Source organism: Cornus florida, unplaced genomic scaffold (assembly GCF_030987335.1).
Source record: "Cornus florida cultivar Cherokee Brave unplaced genomic scaffold, ASM3098733v1 CherokeeBrave_3.0.0_Hap2_Chr04, whole genome shotgun sequence".
NCBI classification, from domain to species: Eukaryota; Viridiplantae; Streptophyta; class Magnoliopsida; order Cornales; family Cornaceae; genus Cornus; species Cornus florida.
Window position 1 is genome coordinate 74,535,517 of NW_026775574.1, and position 18,538 is coordinate 74,554,054.

Genomic DNA, 18,538 nt, shown 5'->3' on the forward strand with positions numbered 1-18,538 from the left:
CCAAAACAAGTAAAATTTTATAGAAGAGTGACATGCACTCGTAAAAAAAGCCTAATTAAAAAAGTAAAGTACAAGTAATTCTTTTTTAGTCCAACATCACACATTTCAGAAGAAGTTTTTGCGTAAAAGCAGAAGCAAAACTACCAAACAAGAACTAAAAACGCCCACCAAGGCTCATTGCAAAGTCAGGCTCCAAAATGTGAAAAATAAACTGTACTAAATAATTTTAAAATATAATAATAATAATTACTTATTTAACCTAAAGTTTGCATCTAAGACAGGCTTCGCGCACGACCACTCTCTCTTGTTTTATGTGACTTAAATTTTATCGCTTTCGGACTCCCATTCTCTAATTCACTCTATATGACTTAGGATTAGAAAGGTCTTCTTTAAAAATACAAATTTTAAATTCAACGAAACTCAATATCTAAATTTTCTTGCACTCATTTGATCTTTTTCTTCCTTGAACATATATAGGGTGCACATATATTACAATGCGCGCGCGCGCGCACACACACGGAGTGTACATATATTACAATGCAGGGGTCTCTTACCATTTTTGTCATGAAGCTAGTTAGACGTGTTTTTTATAAGGGATAATTGTTAATAAAATATGTCTATAATATGATACACTATAGTATCACAATTTAAATACAAAGATAAATTATATAATATATAGCTCTGATTATCTAATTCACCCTTGCTCTATATGGCTTTGGGTTGAAAAAGTCTTCGTTAAAAATACTGATTCTAGATTCAACGAAACTCATTATATAAATTTACTTGATCTCTTTTGGTCTTTTTCTTCCCTGAACATATACGTGATTACGGAGTGCACATATATTACAATGCACACAAGTGTACATCTATTACAATGCATAGGTCTCTTAGCATTTTTGTCATGAAGCTAGTTAGACGGATTTTATATGGGATAATTGTTATATATATATATATATATATATATATATAATTATTGTTATAAAATAATAATATGCATGTATATAATACTGTGACAATAGTATTAAATATTATATAAAATTATAAATGAATATAATAAACTATATGTATAAGGAACCTGACAATAGGCCGATGGTAAAATTTAATTCCATGTCCTTAAGACATATTTACTTTGCTATGATGCTGACGGATTCTGTAGCATCTGTTTCCCATGATACCGAAGCATTTGTATTTTAGGATATAACGACCCTTCTTTCTCCAGTGGCAACACTTCAGACCAGAGAAATAAGCGAACCAGCTCAATGTATTACTTTTTGTAATGACCCGGATTTTTCAGATAAAATTTTTTCCATTGTCTTTTCCCTTCTGAGCTCTGTTTCGTGTCGCTTAGTGTCATCTCGAGTACTCGGAAATGGTTTCTGAGATTCTTTTCCATGGATTGACAACTTCCTTTGAGGACCGAGTCAATTTTGTATTTTTATTTTTCGGACACTATGCGTCTTTCGTCTTTTTCCTTGTTTCGTCTTTTTTCCTATTCTGTCTTTTCTCCGTTTGTCGCTTGTTTGGCAAAACTTCACTTTTCGTGCTCGGAGTTAGTTTTTGACTTCACGTGTCTTCATCTTGAGTGATTTTCTCGAAATACGTATCTTTACTTTTGTAAGAAAGTACTCTAGTTGCTCCCGGTGCCCATAGGGGCATGGATGCATAAATCTTTGGAATTAATTTTATTTCTTTGGGTGTTTTTTGTAAATATATTTTGAAGATATTTTATTTCAGTTTTTAAGAAAATATTTTTGGAAGATATTTTCATTCTGGGTCATAAGTGCAGTTTTCACTTTTTGTATGGGCCATTGTGCAATTAATGAAAGTTATTACAAAATATCTCGTCTGGAGCCTGGATCCTCGTACGAGATTCATTTTCACTTTTTGTTGACTAGTAAATTCATGGAATTTCCTTCTAGTCGTTTTTCTCCAGTTTTAGGGTTTCTGGCCCCGGTTTGCGCCAAACTTGTTTTGGGCATAACTTTCTGTACGGGACTCAGTTTTTGATGCCGTTTCTTCCGTTGTTCATATTTTCTCATTTTGAATCTTTTTTGTTCACGGAATTTTTCCGTTTGAGTGCGTTTGCTCAAAATCCACTTTTTCGAACCTGGCGGGGCCCTTTCGGGGCACTTTTTGAGACTTACTATAAATATGGGACTTAAGAACAAAAAAATCAGATCTCTTCTTCTTCTTCCTCTCCCATGGCCGGCCAAGCTCCCTCCCATGGCTGCCACTTTCTCTCTCCTCCTTTGATCCACTTTTCTTTGATGAAAAGTCTTCGGCTTTAACGTTTAATGCTTGCCTTGACGCCGTGCACCTTTCCCCCTTATTAGAAACCATTTCTGACCAAATTTCGAGTTCGGGATTGAGGTTAAGTTTGGATTTTCATGGGGCTTCTTGGGGATTCATATAAACCGTGTTGTCCCCGACAAAACCTAGAAGTTTCGTCGGATTCGGGGCCGTTTCATTTTGGCGGGGATTTGAGATTTCATCTCAAATGGAGGTAGAGAATGTTTTAGGATTGTTTGTGTGTTGTATTGAGTGTTTTCCATGATTATACAACTCATATGTATGCCTTGTATCAAATCTAGAAAGTTAGTATTATTTATTTTTTTGTGTAAGATTTAAATTTCAAGGATGTGTATAGCTTAGATTTGAATTGTGGCATGATGATAAATTAAGCTTTAATATGTTTGTTAACATATATTAAATAGAGATTATTTGAATAAGAGTTGAGTTTTTTATTTAATATTTTTTTTTTGTGAAAGATAAATTTCCATGGCCGTACCTTGCATGAAATGAACTTGTAATATACTTTTAAATTAAGTCTAAGCATGTTTGTTAACATACTTTAATTTGAGAGCATTTGGACAAGTATGAAAATCTAGAAATTTTAACTTAAATCATTAATTAAAATCTATTTAATGGTTCCCTAGGCCTAGTTAAGCTTTTAACTTGATAATCATGAGAACTAGGACTTGTGTACTAGTATGTATTAAATTGGGACCATTTGAAGTTGCTTGAAATTTAGAAGTTTAATTATCATGATATAATTAAATTCTACCTTGATGTACCATTGTCCTACTTGAGATTTTAGTGAATATATGTGGATACCATGATATGTTGTATAACATGTTTTAATTAGGGACCATTTGGTTGAGATATGAAGCTTAGGGAAATTAATTTGGTTATTTGATAAATTTTCGTTTCTATTGTATTAATGATTTGATCATGTATTTGACAATGGTTGTATGTTTAAAGCATGATTTTTGACTTGTAATGGATTCATGAATTTGTGATTTCAATATTATATTATATTGCCATAGCGTGTAACGAATCGCACACTAAAGATTCGACATGTGATGTTATATAGCGCACAACGAATCGCGCTCTGAAGATTCGACATTTGTTATCCTATAGTAGTTGTGGATTTAGAGCATGTAATGTGTGGTTACAAACTACTTGTGCATGGGATGTGGTTTCGTATATATATAAGTTGTTAACTTATTCATTTTAGAGTCACTTGGGACATGGTTACTATGATATGGCTAAAGTTCGGCCTTAGTGCGGGAGGTATGAGTTCTCCCCAATTGAGATAGTGCGCACTTAGGGTGGTTTTCCTTGCGGGTTAGTGCCCGGAACAACCATTGATCTCGGCAGAATTCCGAGTCTAGATGTCCAAGTCTTCCATTATTTATTTTCGCATTCAATTCCAAGTTAGCAATCATGTTTATATTGTGACTTGTGGTTTTGGCTATCGACGATTTTGATGTTGTTAAGTACATCCATGCTTTATGATCTTTATAGATTTTGATGTTGCCAAATACATCCATGTTTTATGATTCTAATAAATCATTTTAATGTTGTTAAGTACATTCATGTTCATGGTTTTTAATAAATCATTGTGAGCTTTTAATGTTGTTAAGTACATTCTTGTTTTATGATTTTAATGAATCATTCTAAGCTTTTGATGTTGTCAAGTACATTCATGTCGTGTTGTTCAAATGTAAATTAGGAATGATCCTATAGATTCGTTTGGAACATAGACGTTAGGTGGCATGATCACTTATGTCGTTTTCGTTCTTTAGATTTCAAATTGATGACTTTGAGAATCTATATTTGTTGCTTTGTGTAAGTATGCTCCTATGTTATTGCTTGGTGTAAGCATGCTCCTATGTTGTTACTTTGTGTAAGTATGACTCTGTGTTGCTAAAATTGCATGAATGAGGTGATTGATGCTAGAAATGATCTTAGGTAGCTAGGATGCTCCTTGAGTCTCACCTTTGACATAGACGTTAGGTGGAATGAACCATAATAATTAATCATGCAAACTTGTAAAACGTAGGTCGATGCATGCTCATTTCCTACGAGTAGCTTTATGTTACTCACCCTTACGATACTGGGGCATATTTCAGGTACAGAATTCAAGGTTAGAGATTCTCACCATGCTTGGATGATTTGGGAATTTGAAGGGTTCAATTCTTGTGAAAGTTGGCTTAAAAAGCCATTTATAACCTTATATGTTAAATGTGTATATTTGCTTCTAGACTTGTAATGTGTGCCTAAGCACACTTTTTGATTCTCATTTTATGTATATGACATGAGGCCGATGGCCAAACTTTTTTTGAAATTACATTTATGTCATGGATGTTAATTTTTGCTTTCAATGAGAACATATGGAAAACCATGCGTTTTAGTATGCTATTTTGCACCGGAGCATGCATTGTGTATGAACTTCTTCCATTAGCATTCATTTAACATGCATGAAGTGTGGCCAAGGGCCAAACGGCATTTCGAAATCATTTCATGATTTTAGGTTTCAAGTTTTCATTCCAAACTTCATTTTGGCATTTTGGCCGTTGGGGGGGTCATATTTTGCTTCAGCCATATTTTTGGGCCATGGACCATTGTAGCACATCTTACTAGGTAAGTTACGTTTGCTTGCATGGTCGTTTCCTAGCAAAGCTTCTTCTTTGGTGAAATGAGCCTCCTACGGACTCATTTTACACTTTTGTTGCATATTCTGACCTAAGGGTATTTTGAAAATTTCCTTTAGGAAATAAATTTCGTTCTTCACATGGTCACTTAGAAAATGTGATTTTAGGGGGGGGTTTTTTTTCGTGTTTTTCCAGAAAATGCCATCTTGGCATCGGAAATCGCATCCAAAGTTCAGCTCTCAGTTTTTAAATTTAGCAACTTTTTGGACCCTCTGGACCAGTTTTATTGGGAGGGCATTTTGGGCATTTTTCTTTGAGTATTTTTTGATTTTCCTCGCGATTCATGTAGAAAACTCGATTTTGAGGGGGGTTTCTTCTTTGAGTTTTTTTAGAAAATGTCATCTTGGCCCTCAAATTTCTATTTTTTCTAGAAAAATCCCTACTGCCAGGTTTTTGAGCTGCCTCATTCACATGTAAACGATTACGAGGGGTTTCGTAACCGGTTACATGTGCATAGGCAGTGTTTTTCTCGTGATTTTTGGCCTCCTAACCGGTTAGGAAGGTCTCCTAACCGGTTAGATGATCTAGGGTTTGCACTTTTTGACCGTTTTGCCCCTTCTTCTTCCGTAAGCCATATCTTCTTCATCCGGACTCCGAATCAAGTGATTCTTGAGTCCAAATTCATTAATTTTTCGTTGTCTTTCCAATGGTGTGCTCGATGTCACCCACTTTTAAGCTGGAAATGACAATTTTGCCCCTAGGTTCAATCTTGTTCGTTTTTGAAACGTTGCTTCCCCATTTAATTCCTTTGGGTTCCGTGACCTCGTTGAGGGTCATAATGGTGTCTTAGAGCCATGATGTATCTCTAGAGACTGTTGGTTTGTCTTTTGCTTCCGCATTTCGGATCCGTTATCGGGTCATCTTTCGGTTCATCACTGACACACTGGGTTGAAAAACTTGGGTCGTCACACTTTCTCCTACTGGACTCATAACTATATGCAAAGAAGGGAGACCTGAGCCGTCACCTTCACAGGACGCGATGGTTCAGACCAACCACACCCATTCGTGAAATTCATTAGAATAAGCCCAACCAAAAAATTCGATTAAGCCAAAACGCCAAGGCCCAGTTCAAAAAATCAATCAAATTTTACAATCAAGCTCACGCCTGAACCGGGTCAAGCAGGCGGCGTGTGTATGGTAAATGGTTTGGACCTAAGCTAGCCTAGGTCCTCCCACTCTAAAAAATTTGGGTGCTCTTAGGCCCAAATTTAAGTTCCAAACTTGGGTTATATATACTCTTATTAGTTTCACTTTTTATTCAATGTGGGACAACCACTTCCCACATTTTGCATACATATTTCTTGTCTTATAAGCTCATCAAAACATCTTTTTTTAAAGCAAATTTCTCATTCACCCGAAAAATAATTTGAGAAAATAAATATACCACGTTCATCTCTTTGTAGAGAGGAATGCATTGGTCTTTAAATCCGCAAGAAATTCTTAGCTGGACCTACTCAAAATTTCGTCCAAAGTTTCTGTTTTGTATACTCTGTTTCTAACAATAATTCGCTTTTCTCTTCTGTAGATTACAAAATAACAGGGACCTCCCTTCTAGTTTTAGATACAACACTAACCTCTCCTCTACTTCAAGTTTGAGTAACACTGATTTCCCTTGCCATAAAATCTTATACTCTTGTTTGCTGATGTTATACTCAAAATTTACTTACAACTCAAAAAATCCCTTAAAAAGCTTAAAGAAATAGATATTTTACATTAAAAAATATATATATGCCCCAACTTATCTTGTCTTAATTTGTGAATGAAATTACTAAAACAATACATCCATTAACTTCATGTGTTCGATCTCGTTGGCTCTTAGTCTCTATCCTCCATATTTTCTTTCTCTGTCATACTCCATCATCAGTATCTCATTTCTTACGCCAGACCACCAGAAAAACAATTAGAACACTGAAATTAAAAGTGATTTGACTTATAAACTACATGGTAAAAACATTAAAGAAATTTCACTATGCGATGAAGAAAGGGGATGTACAAATGGATTTCCATGAAATATAGTAAAGGGGCTATGGGTCCACATGGCAACCATATGGGCCCCACTCCCACAGCAACATGGCATAAGTCAAGAAAGAGGAAGCCTCAATGGGGTGCGTCGAGGAACCCACATTCACGCTCAAGAGCAAGACCTTCCGTAAGGCACTCGAGATGGACGCTTAGAGAGGATCAAGGTAGGCTAGTCTTGAGAGCCTACAAATCTTTACTTGGAATGCAAAAAGACCTTTGGTTTGGAGAATGAGAAGTTAGAGCTCTCCTTGGCTATAGGTTTGGCCAATGGGATTGTGACGACCCTGATTTTTAGGCTAACGTGTCCTGTGATGAACCGAAGGTTGACCCGATAACGGATCCGAATGCGGAAGCAAAAATAGAAAACAAGACTCTAAGAAGTCAAAGTGACTTTCCATGAGGTCGTGGAACTCAATAAGAACTAATGCGGGAACGAATGATTAGAAAAAGACCGAACAGGCCCCCAAGGGCAAAATGGTCATTTCTGAAAACTGTAGATTCGGGCGCCACCGAGTACACCACTGGAAGGACAACGAAAAACTAATCAAGATGGACTCAAGAATCGATGATTCGGAGTCCGGATGAAGGAGAAACGGCATGACAAAGAAAAACGAGCACTTCAGACAAAAAGGGTAAACTGGTAATTATCCAGAAAGAACCAGGTGCAACTGAGCACACCGTTGGAAAGACAATGAAAAATTAGTCAAGTTCAAAAAAAAATTCACTTGAATCGGAGTTCGGACGAAGGAGAAAAACCCAAAAAAAGAATTGACGTCGTGGCGGCCCGACGAGGGGCCATGACAGCCCCATGCGCATACCCATGCGCGTGCCCATGCACACCGCGCGCGCGCTGAGTGCACCATGGCTGGCAGCAGCAGCCCAAAAGCTGCTATGGGGTTATTTTCCAGAAAAATCCAGATCAAAGGCTGAATTTGAAGGCCTAGATGAATTTTTTTGCAAAAACACAAAAAAGAAACCCCCCTCAAAATCAAGTTTTCTACGTGATTTTCAAGAAAAATCGAAAAAAACTCACTGTGAAATGCCCAAAATGCCCTCTCAAGAAAACTGGTCCAGAGGGTCCAAAAAGCTGCTAAATTTAAAAACTGAGAGCTGAATTTCGGATGCGATTTCCGATGCCAATATGACATTTTCTGGAAAAACACGGAAAAGAAACCCCCCTTAAAATCATGTTTTCTATTCAACCATGTTGAAAGAAGAAAATAAAACCACCGTAGAAGGTCCATAATGCCCCTAGATCAGAAAATGCTAAAAAAATGCGAAATGAATTCACAAGAGGCTCAAAACACAAACGATAAGGTTTTGCCAGGAAACGACCATGCATGCAAACGTAACTTACCTATTTGGACGTGCTACAATGGTCCATGACTTAAATATACCACCGATACAAAATCCGACCCCCCAACGGGCAAAAAGGCAAAAATGAAACTTGGAATGAAAACTCAAAATTCAAAAATATAAAACGGGGTCAAATGACCGTTTGGCCCTTGGCCACACTTCATACAAAATTAATAAGACCCTATGAAAGAATGAGAATGGAATTCCCACACCCGATGCAACTATGGTGAAGCAATGACTTGCGATTTTTCAAGATTTTCACAATATTTCATGAAATGAAAAAGTACATAAAACACAATATGATGGTCATTGGCCTCCGGCCTCATCTTATAAATATCAAATACATTGAAAGGAGTGTACTTAAGTACACATTACATACATGGAATCAAATATACATATTTTGACATATAAGTCTACAAAATGACATTTCATGTTAACATTTGCGTGAAATGGAAACTTGAAAGCTACACGACATCCAAGGAATGCTAGGCTTCACGAACCAAGTCTTCATACCTGAAATATGCCCCAGTATCGTAGGGGTGAGTAACATAAAGCTACTCGTAGGAGATGAGCATGCATCGATCTAGCATTTTACAAATTTATCACCTTAAGGTGAAACATGTTAAAGGGGCTCATGCCACCTAACGTCTATGTCCAAGTGAGACTCGGGGAGCATCCTAAGCTACCTTAGAGTCTAAGCAACAAGAATCATGATATACATACGTGTATGAAACGAATCATGGTTGGGATAATCCAAAGAACACGACAAGAAGAATGCTTGAGCATAGATTAACATGAATTGCATTTTCAAAACAATTGAACTAGGTCTAGAGTAATCCATACAACATGACAAAAGCATATTTGAATACAAGTTAACAAGAATCACATTATCCATGCAATTCAACAACAAAAGAGCATGTTATACAATGTAACAAGGTTTAAGTTCTCAAAGCCATCAACTTAGAATCTAAAGCACAAAATAACAGTAGTGGTTCATGCCACCTAACGTCTATGTTATAAATGAATCAATAGGATCAATCCTAAGCTTTATTAGAACGTCAAAACACGATTTTCAATATCGATACAATTTAACCAACATTGGAACTTCCAATACAAAGTGTAAAGCACAATTTCGCAAAGTTAACATCCTGTAACTTAAAATGGAACGACAAATAAGAAACAACAAGTTACAACATCATCTAGTTATCAACTTGAAAATGAAATGTGAAATCAAACAAAGTGGATACTCGGACGTCACGCTGGATCAGACCGACAACATAGCTACTTTAGGGTTACTAGCCCATGGGTAACCTCCCTACGTGCGCACTAGACCATATAGAAGGACTATCCCCCGTACTAGAACCACGTCCTAGCCATAGTCAAACAACGACATCCCCAAGTTTCCAAAATCAACAAGTTGTGCAACAACGCATATATCAACAGGAATATGTAAGATAATCAACTATCTATTAAGCACAACCAAATTTGGAAACCTATACAATACATATTCTAAGTCCACAACTAATATGATGTGATGAATGTCGAATTTTCAGTGTGCGATTCGTTACACACTATGCATGAATGATGTTAAATACGAAGTGTGCAAATCATTACACAAGGCAACAATATATTCAATAAGAAAAACATATTCCCATGAGTACAAACATAGCAACTATGTTATCCAATGTTCAAAACATAACCAAATGAATATACAACAAGTCTAAATCCATGATTTGAATATAGAAACCACTTCTAAAACACAACTAGATCATGGAGTAAATTGATAGAATTTAAATAGATAAACACAATTAAATTCTCTAGATTTCCGATTCAATTTCAATTAACCTCAATTTAATACATGTTAAAGGGCATGGCAAGGTAATCACCTATATCCATTCTAAAACTCAATTAGGTTATTGAAACAATAAAGTAGAACTCTAATTAAATCATGCTAATTTAATTACCAAGGTTCTAAAGCAACTTCAAATGGTCCACAATTAATATATATTAGTAAACAAATCATGGCCAATACAAATATCAAGTTAAAATCTTAATTAAGCTAATGGGACCACAAAATAGATTTTAATTAATTCTTTTAATTAAAATCTCTAAATTTTCAAACTTAACCAAATGCTCTCAATTTAACATATCTTAGAGAACATGCCAAGGACTAATGTAATATCACATTACAAGCTTAGTTCATGCAATTTACGACCATGCAAATTAAACTTTCACTAAAGTTAAATATAAATTAAAAGTTGCAATTCTCATGCAATTAATCCCAATTTAATACATGTGAACAACTAAATCTAAGCTTAATTTTCTAACATGCCACAATACAATTCCAAGTTGTATATCACCATGAGGATTAAATCTTAAACATGGAATTTAATTAAATAAAAGGTTTCAAAACCTAACCGAATATTCTAAATCAAATATATGTGAAGCTATATGGCATGTAAATCAAGAATATCAAGTCGGAATTTAAATAGAGTGAATAGTGCACTCGGTGCAAATTAATTAATCAAATTAATTAATAATTACTAATTTTCAAAATACCTCCAATTACTTTCAAATTCAACTATGTTGAAGAGCATGCTAAGACCTAATTTAATATGCTAACACATATTGATTTCAAGCTAGTTAAGGCCATGTGAATTAATCTTTCACCTAAGATACATATTAAATAAAATCTTTAATACTTATTCAAATGTTCTAATTTTAATACACGACAACGAGCATATCAAGGGGCAATATAAAATTATGCTACATGTTTAAACCAAGTCATGAGCAACCGGGAAAATTAGATCCCGTACAAGAAAAATAAATAATAAAATCTCTAGATTTTATATTTAATTATGCAAACAAGTAGTATAAGTATCACAAGCAAGCTATATAACAAGAATTTAAACCTAGAACATTCCCTACCTCAATTTGAGATGAAAATCTCAAAAGCCATCAAAATGGAACGGTTCCGAATCCGACGAAATTACTAGGTTTTGTCAGGGACAACGTCGTGAACATAACCCCCATCAAAGCCCCATCAAAATCATAACTTGACCTCAAAACCAAACTTAAGAAATGTTCAAAACTGAATTCTAATAAGGGGGAAAGGTAGAGCACGGCGAGGGGAACAACAAACGTTAAGGCCGAAGACTTTCCATCAAGGAAAAGTGAACCAAAAGAGGAGAGAGAAGATGGCAGCACCCCTTGGGCTGCCATAGGAGCTCCAGGTCGTGCATGAAGAAGGGAGAAGATGAAAAATGAAATATCTCACCCCCCTTTTATAGAAATCTCAAAAAGTGCCCCAAACGGGCCCCGTCGAGTCTGAAAAAGTAAAATTTGAGCAGGCGCGCTCAAATGGAAAAACTTTGTGAACAAAAAAGATTCAAAATGATAAAATATGAATAATGGAAGAAACGGCGTAGAAAACCAAGTCCCGAGTAAAAAGTTATGTCCAAAACAAGTTTGGCGCAAACCGGGGCCAGAAACCCTGAAACTGGAAAACATCGATTAGGAGGAAATTCCAAGAGTACACAACTCGACGAAATGTGAAAATGAATCCTGTATGAGGATCCAGGCTCAAAACAAGACATTTTGCAATAACTTTCATTAATTGCACAATGGCCCATCCGAAAAGTGAAAACTGCACTTATGGCCCAGAATGAAAATATCTTCATAAAATATTTTCTTAAAAACCCCTGAAATAAAATATCTTCAAAAGATATTTACAAAAAATACCCCAAGAAAAGAAAATAATTTCAAGAAACTTTGCATCCATGCCCCTATGGACACAGGGAGCAACTAGAGTACTTTCTTGCAAAAGTAAAGATACGTATTTCGAGGAAACCACTCAAGATGAAGGCATGTGAAGTCAAAAACCAACTCCGAGCATGAGAAGTGAGGTTGTGCCAACAATATGACAAATGGGGAAAAGATAGAATAGGGAAATGGACGAAATAACGCATAGTGTCCAAAAACGAAAAATGCGAAAATGACTCGATCCTCAAAGGAAGTTGTCAATTCACATGAAAGAATCTCAGAAACCAATTCTGAGCATTCGAGATGATACTAAGCGACACGAAACAGAGCTCAAAAAAGAAAATTAAACGAAAAAAATTCATTCGTAAAATTTCAGGAAAAAAGAAAGGAAGGCAAATGACCGGGTCGTTACAGGGATGGTGAAATCATATGCCTTGAGCAACACTTATAATCACATTAAATGTGCTCAGCTTGGGGATGGGTGCATTTAATGTTATAGAGCATTTTTATAGCTAAAATACTGTTGTTACCTTATTGGCCTAAAGGAATCATGATTGTCTATCGAGATAGGCACGGCCCGAGAAGAGTCTCGAGAATGAACTTGTGGGACCCCTCAAGAGTCTGAAACTATAAATAGGTCTCATACATGCATATAGTCAAGATTGAACAACCTCAAAACCCCGAAGAAGCAACATACATCCATACATTCACTATAGCTCCCGTTGGCTAATCTATTTCTCCTCCTTCCTTCCAAGAATTCTGTCTGAATCATTTAGCTAGGTTTCTATTTTAGATATCACCGTTTGTTACTAGTAACATAATTATAATAAAGAACCCTGCACACTCTTAAACTTTAATCGTTCCCCTAAAAGTGGTGGAGTCACATATAGTCCGTTGATACAGTTGCCCTCACTAGACTTTTTGTTATTTTTATTTTAAATACATATTTGAACTTTGAAATTGTGAACATTTTTCTTCCGAGGGCTACAACCGTGACCTTGTCGCTTCTAAAATTGTTTAAATCTTGGGCTTTCTATCCACTTAGTTTCCAACTTTTATTCATCTTCTCTATTTTGGCTATCATTAATTTTCTCTCTTTTACTCTATCAATTTATTTTCAAAGCAAAAGCATCGTGAGGCAGAATTAAGAGAATCTGAAATCTTCACTATAAACCCCAAACAAGAAATCCCAATTCACATTTTTTTTTAGTTAATATTGTTCTCTTTGAAAATTAAGATTTTCTATTTTTAAGAAAAAAAATAAAAAATGACAAAGATCTCATTAACATCAATAAACTGTAATGGCGTAAATTATGAGGTTGTCATGTAATAGATGAAATATTTAAATTTTTATTACAATTATATCGTATTGAAAGACAGTATTACAAATCAATATTTAAAATTTATTATTTATTGTTATGGTTCAGATTTTTTATCTTACCATAGTTCTTGGTTGTTCCCTCTTAAGTAAATTTATGGCTCCACCCTACAAAACAACCCATATATATATTCTATTTATTTCAGAATTCTCAATATTTTATGAAAAAATATAAAATTATAGTACGGTTAGTAACTTTACATACCAAGTTCCAATAGAAGTGTAACGATATTACTCGAGTGATAAATGATCAAGTCTTAAGTTCTTCCCATCCTATACTTCTAGATTTGAATTCTCGTCCCACTAATTCTTAACTCTCTAACAATTACAGGTAAAAAAAATTAAAAAAAAAAAAAATGAAAAGAAATTACAATAGATAATAAAACCTAAAAAGAAGAGAATTTCAATCACAACTTATCATCATATTTTTTTCATCATTTTCCACTTTTAATTTGATAAGTTGAATAAAAAAATTATAAAAAATGATGAGGGATAAATGAGGTACTCCCACCTAAGTAAATGAGATTTTTCTCGTGTTACTTTTAGTTGAGAATAACCAAAATGGAAAAAGGAAGGAAAGAGTATCATATAACTTGATCTTACCATTCTTAGTCAAAAAAGAAAAAGAAAGTGCACGCTATGGAAAGAAGCCTCCCTTCTCTTTTGCGCCACTTATAAAATGATGGGTCTAAACTAGACCTTCACCCTCTTCCCATTTTATGGTGTCTCCCTTCTGCCAAACAACAAAAGTTCCTTCCTCTTGGTTCTTTCCCTCCCTCTCGCCCAACCATCCTTTTCTCCAGCCATCATGTTCCTGTCACTTTTCCCTTAAGATAAAGATGAAGTATCTGCATCATCATTGACCATCTTTTCTACCATTTTCATCTTTATTATTATTATTATTATTTTTATTATTATTATTAACCATGACATTCTAGGACTTGTTAAGGGAGCAATGGGGTTGGCCGCCCCCACTAAAATTTTTTTATTTACCAACTTCCTTGTATTTTTTGTTAAAATTTAAAAAATATCCCCACTTAATTTTTAATAAAACCCCATTATAAAGTGGCAAAGCCACGTAGGGTCCCGTGGGGGCGGATGGACTTTCTTGTTACTGTTATTTTTTGTATAAATTTTTTTAGTTAATTATATAAATGTCCCCACTGAATTCCTATGAAATTGTCAAAGGACCTCTTTTACCAACCCAAAGTTAAAAAAAAAAAAAAAAATCCATACATTTTTTTTTCCTTATAGACCCACAATATTAAATTTAAAAGAAAATTAACATCATCACCCATTCCATTATTCTTCTTCTTCTTAGAGAGATTTTACTAATATTTTAGAATGAAATATGTTAATTATCATGTTTTTTTTTTCAATGAATAATTTTGCTATTTTGAATTTCAGTTAACTAGGTTATTTCATTATTCATCCATTTAATGTGAATATTTAAGTAGATTTGGTTATATGAAATCCATTTTTAAAGTGTAATGAAAAAATATATTGATATCAATACTTTTATTGTTAAATTTATTATTCTGATGTAAATTATTTATTAAAGTATTGTCAAAGATTATTCCCATTGATGAGAATTTCTGGCTCCATTATTGCCATTATATATTCTTATTATTCAATACCACCCTCTCTTATATAATTTTTTAGTCCATCATTGATGGTAACACGCTTCTTGAAAATGGATCACACATGAATTAGTTGATACGAATTTTTCGATTTTGTAAATCACCTTTCTTTTTAGCAACATGTCATGGTTAATTTATTTGGCCATCACCATTGCAACATAACTAGAAGTATTAATATATATGAGTGAGAAATACTCCATTTTTTAGGTAAAATGACATTATTGTCCTTTATTCAATTCACAACAGTAAGTATAATAGACATTTTACGTTTTTAAGAAAATACATGCTAGTTCAAAATATTTTTAAATATATATATATTTTAATGATTATAAATAATATATAATAACATTAACCTAAAAGTTAATAATAAGATCATAGGACATGACTAAAATTACTACTAAATACTTAAAATATTATTTGATTAAAAATATAAAAAATCAATCAATATTATGGAAGTAGTTTGTACTTGGTGGGAAAATTGAAAAGGAAAATTAAAAAGGTGCAAGATCTTTAAATTCTCAATAAATTAACTTTTAAAAATTTCAAAAAGTGTAAACTATTTAACATTTTTTTTTTTCTAAATGGGGGAGGGGTTCGAGCCGGGCGTGGGTAAAAAGTGTGTGCAACTGAGTTGGTGTGTTTCTTGCTAAGAAAAAAATATATATATTTATCAAAAATTTTCAAAAAGTAAAAGCTATTTAAATTCTCAATATTCTCCATAAATAAATATATAAAAAAACAACACATTTCATATAAACTTTATTTTTGCATTTAAAAAATTTACGGAGTATTTAAATTCTCAATATTATGAAAGTGGTGCGAAACTATTGGGGAATTTCAAAGGTGCAAACCATTTAAATTATTTCATTTAATACTTAAAATATTATTTGATAAAAAAAAGGAAAATCAAAAGGTGCAAAAGTAAAAGCTATTTAAATTCTCAGTATTCTCCATAAATAAATATATTAAAAAACAACACATTTAATATAAACTTTAGTTTTGCATTTAAAAAATTTATTTAAATTCTCAATATTATGAAAGTGGTGCGTAACTATTGGGGAATTTCAAAGGTGTAAACCATTTAAATTATTTCATTTAATACTTAAAATATTATTTGATAAAAAAAAAAAAGGAAAATCAAAAGGTGCAAGCTATTTAAAGTCTCAACATTGTCCATAAAAAGAAAAGCGCGCACACACACATATAACAATACATTTAACGGAAACACTTTTAATTTAATGAAAGGAAAAAATTTATTACTTTATTTTTGCATTTAAAATATATATAGAAAAAAAAAAAATACACTTTTATAAATAGTATAAATATAATATAAATCTAGATTTAATTTAAGATTAAAAAAAAATGCATTTATAAAGAAGTGAAGTGAATTTATCATTCCACTCAAGTATGTCTTTTCTCAATTACATTTTAATAGATTTGCAATTTTTTTTTTTTTTTTTTCACCTGAGGAAAAATATTTTTTTTTACAAAAATACCGGAATAACCGGTAATCCACGGTAGTTGGTAGCAGAGTCGTGCTGTATTAACAATTGAAAAAGTTTTGACCATTGGTTGACCTTTCACATGAACTGGGACCAAAATGGTAATCATGGTCAATAATTTCAAGAAACCTTCTAAATAAGATTACACACGTGCTAAGCACCTCATATTTTTAATATATTGCCTTTAATACCCTCAACTTGGCGACAAGCGATCACCATCACAATAAAAAGTCATAATTGGTGATTTTGATGTAATATTTAATTTGTTGCTACTGTGACATGAATAAATGGCACACATCATAAAACACACAACAATTTGTGTTAGTGCGTGTTGGGATCTAATTAAACTGTTCACCACCTCACGGTACGGGTGCATTTTAGAGACTATTAAGCTATTCAAATTCATGCACATATTTTATTTTCAGAGTAAGTACATCCACACTTCTTGAGATTTGGTAAAAAAATACTTAAATTAAATTTACTTATTTTTTAGACAAAGATACCCCTAAAAGTTCAAAAATGGATAAAGACACCCCTTTACATAAAAAAATTATCCAAATTACCCTTTGACCGTTTATGATACTTTTTTAACTTTACAAATTGGACCAATCTACCCTTATGAATAATTTATGCATAAAAAAAAAATATAACAAAAAAAAAAAAAACTTTATATTGTTCACATTATTATTTTTTTTTTTTACTTTATAAATGTCCCAACTTCTTAAAAATATAGACGTTTAAAATAATTTTTTGATCTAATACATATATTTCAAATAAATTATATTTTGTTATTACTTCTTTTCTTTTTCTTTTTTATTTTTAAATTAAGATGCTTAATTCTTTCATCTAAATAAATTAAACCAATCTCTTTTCCTTAAAAATAAAAAATATGGTACCAGTATAACTTTATGCATCTTAAATTATATATCAAATATTATGCATTTCCCAACATAAAAGGGAAAAAAATAATAATAAAACAAAGGGAAAAAAAAAAAATCAAAGGTATGTATAAAATTAAGATGCATAAAGTTATACTGATACCTATTTTCTTTTATATTGGGAAATGTATAATATTTGCTTTATAATTTAAGATGCATAAAGTTATACTAGTATCATATTTTTTTTTTAAGGAAGAGAAATTGGTTTAATTTTTTTAGATGAAAGAATTAAGCATCTTAATTTTTTTTTTTTTTTTAAAAAAATGAAGTAATAACAAAATATAATTTATTTGAAATATATGTATTGAATCAAAAAAATGTTTTTAGACGTCAACATTTTTAAGAAGTCGGGACATTTATAAAGTAAATAACAAAAAAAAAAAAAAAAAAAAAAAGTGAACAATATAAAGTTTTTTTTTTTACTTTTTTTAATGCATAAATTATTCATGAGGGTAAATTGGTCCAATTTATTAAATTGTAAAGTTAAAAAAGTCTCCTAAACGGTTAAAGGGTAATTTGGTCAATTTTTCATGTAAAGGGGTGTCTTTGTCCATTTTTGAACCTTCAAAGAGTGTCTTTGTCCAAAAAACAAGTAAGTTTCCTCTGAGTCTCTTTTTACTAAACCTCAGGGGGTGTGGCTGTACTTTACCCTTGTTTTTATTTGTCTCACTTAAAGAATTAACTTTATTCAATTCTTAGATAAGTTTATTATTATTTGACATTTATGGGAAAGACATTTATTTTTTGAGAAAAAAGTAATTGTTTTCTTAACTCTCAGAAAACAATTGTTTTAATAGAAAATTTGACAAATTTGAAAGGGGCATTTCAACTTTTGTTTAGCCATACTCAAAATTATACATGAGTTGTGTGAATTATGGTTTATAATTGTGGTATCGGTCACGGTATCGTTCGTGGTTATAGTATAACAGACTGAGACGAATAT